This window comes from Onychostruthus taczanowskii, unplaced genomic scaffold (genome assembly GCF_017590055.1).
Source record: "Onychostruthus taczanowskii isolate IOZ18803 unplaced genomic scaffold, ASM1759005v1 scaffold19, whole genome shotgun sequence".
NCBI classification, from domain to species: domain Eukaryota; kingdom Metazoa; phylum Chordata; class Aves; order Passeriformes; family Passeridae; genus Onychostruthus; species Onychostruthus taczanowskii.
In genome coordinates this window covers 8,303,401-8,306,473 of record NW_024499128.1, presented here as the reverse complement: position 1 = coordinate 8,306,473, position 3,073 = coordinate 8,303,401, and positions in this window count along the sequence as shown.

Below are 3,073 nucleotides of genomic sequence, written 5' to 3'. Positions count from 1 at the left end.
CGTCACAGGAAGGGCAGGGCTAAAGGCTGCTTATCTAAAGTGCCTGAAAGTTTGAGATAACAGCTCTGTTCCCCAAAATTGCCCTAGCTTAAAAGTGACGTAATGCATATGGTGCTAGTGACATTCTGTAATGTGCAGTAACTAAATCTAGAAAATATAAGAGCTGATCTGTCCAAACAGGAAAAAAACCCCAAAACATTTTAGATGAGTTCCTACTGATCCAGTAAAAGATTGAAGCTGAAAGTTGAGTCTCAAAGAAAATGACTTTAAATAAACCACATCCACAGCAGACTCAATAACAGTAAATTTTTGTAAAGGGATTTAAGAAATTCTGGTTATATAAATTGAAATACAAGCAAGGTTAGCATATTGTCAAGTCCTACACCCAAAAGACCTAATAAAAGGACGTGTGGCAGATCCCCAGTTTGTCACACACACACAAACAAGATCAAGCTGATAAAAGTGACGTAATGCATATGGTGCTAGTGACATTCTGTAATGTGCAGTAACTAAATCTAGAAAATATAAGAGCTGATCGGCCCAAACAGGAAAAAAACCCCAAAACATTTTAGATGAGTTCCTACTGATCCAGTAAAAGATTGAAGCTGAAAGTTGAGTCTCAAAGAAAATGACTTTAAATAAACCACATCCACAGCAGACTCAATAACAGTAAATTTTTGTAAAGGGATTTAAGAAATTTTGGTTATATAAATTGAAATACAAGCAAGGTTAGCATATTGTCAAGTCCTACACCCAAAAGACCTAATAAAAGGACGTGTGGCAGATCCCAGTTTGTCTCACACACACACACAAACAAGGCCAAGCTGGTGTTTAGCATGTCTCTAGAAGGACTATTAGAATGTTCATTTTAACAAGCTCTTCTGGCTCTGAAGAAAAAGCTGCTTTGTTGGATAATGTGGAGATTTTTCTTTGTGAGGCATCCCACAACGGACTGCTCCGAAAGATAACAAAATGTTCAACATATGGAGGAAAAAAAAAATTCCCAGCCTGCTGAAGATATCAAGCTTGATGAATACTTCAGCTCTTACTATTTGTGTGCCTGCTTTAGAACATCTTGAAAAACTTTGACCAGATTCCACGTCAACCAAGAATGTTCTCTTCTCTTCTCTCATCCCACATTTGAAGTTGGGTTTGCAAACATCTCTGCTTTAGATCACAAGAGTAATTAAAAGCACTTGACCAATATTTGTACTGCAGCTATCATGAGGCTGTTAATCAGTGGTAAAGAATCTAAATTTTGGCAACGTAAGAAGCTAAAAATATCATGCCTGTAGTAGTATCATTAAGCAGGATGTATTTAGGGGACTTTCAAGGGAACTTTACCATAAGATCTGGGTTCTTGCTTCTGAAGTGAAACTTTAGGTTGTATTACAGGAACCTGCTGCTTTGCAGAGCTTTGAAAGGCTATTTTGAGAACAAGGTCTCTGCTAGCATAGAGTCTATTTCCAGTCTAATTTAATTGGCTTTTTAATAATTGATTAGACTAAGGAAACAATTTCATGGAACCACAGAACAGTCAGGCTGGAAGAGGCCCCTGGAGATGCTGTATGTAGTCCCACTCCAGCCCAACAGGCTCAGGCAGAACAGGTTTCTCAGGGCTGTATCAAGTCAGACTTTGAATATATCCAAGGCTGGAGACTCCACAACCTCTTCACTCTGTGTAATGTTCTCTAGGGATTTTTACTTCACCCACATTGCCTTATACAAAATTTATATTTTATACATATTGCCTCGTAAGAATTTTAGCTGCCCCTCCACTTACAGTGAGTTAAATAGTTAATAGTTTTTAGTCAATTAAAATGCTGCTCAGTACAGGAACAGCTGTACTTCAGCTTTTCATCAAAAGAAAGCTGAACTTCAAAGACAGTACAAAGGGCCTAAAATGAGTATCCTATTCTACAGGAATGCACAATAGCTTTTGGATCCATAAGAAACTCCTCAACTATTCTGTATCATTAGTATGATTGTCCCTTTTTGGAGAATTTTCAAAGCAAGCCAGTGTTTTGTGGAGAAGTGGCCAGAAGTTTGACTTTGCCTTTAAGCTAGGAATAAAACTTGTCTTGTGTGTGTAATCTGTCTCAAATGTTTCTTTGGGAAGGCAAGTAGACGTTGCTGTAAACAGATCACGGGCTGGTTGACAACTATGTCACAGGCCTGAAAAGGTAAAGTTAGGTCAGATGGACAAACAAACACGAGCACTTCCTACAGCATAAGGAGCATGAACAACCCCCACTGAGTCTGTTTTTAGACTTGACACAAAGCCAAGGCACTTGGGAATTAGAAGCCAAAGAGCACTTTCTGTCTGTAATACAGATAATTTAAAATACCCACATCAGAATCCTGGTTTTCCATGATTTGTGTGTGCAAAAAAACCCCAGCACCCTACCCCACAATGGTGTACACAGCATCTAGGAGCTCCCTTTTTTTATTATACAGCTGAGAATAGAAGATGACACCAAAATTTACACTCTACAAAGCTACTGAAGAAAACCCCAAACAAACCAAGCTTTAACCTAAAGTCACAGAATTTAATTTCAAAGCAATATGCAAACAAACGTTGCTTGCTTTCCAAGGCACAGTGGTATAAACATGAAAACTGAAAATGACATATATTTAGTACAAAAATATAAATACTGTTAATCTAAATGTCAAAACAGCACATTTTTTCTTATGTATAAACCTTAATTTAAAAAATTCAGCTTTACTCTCAGTCATGAAATGTAATACAATAAAAATAAAAACTACTCTTTTAGTGCTACCTATTTCCCTATTATATCAGCATAAATATGAATATTCAAAACATTATACTCTTTGCTGCATTATGAAAGAGAAGTCTGGCTGCTTTTTTCCCCCTAATAAAACTGGTCACCACATACCTGGCTGTGAAGTGTGATTTTATCCAGTGTGAAATGCTTTTTGAAAGACTGAATCCTTGCTATATTATATTAGTAACTCTGACATTAAATTATTACATTGTCAAATAATCTAAAAATTAAATTCCTGAAAAAAACATTCCTTCTTTAAATCTTGTATCTGAAAAACCAATGCAAAG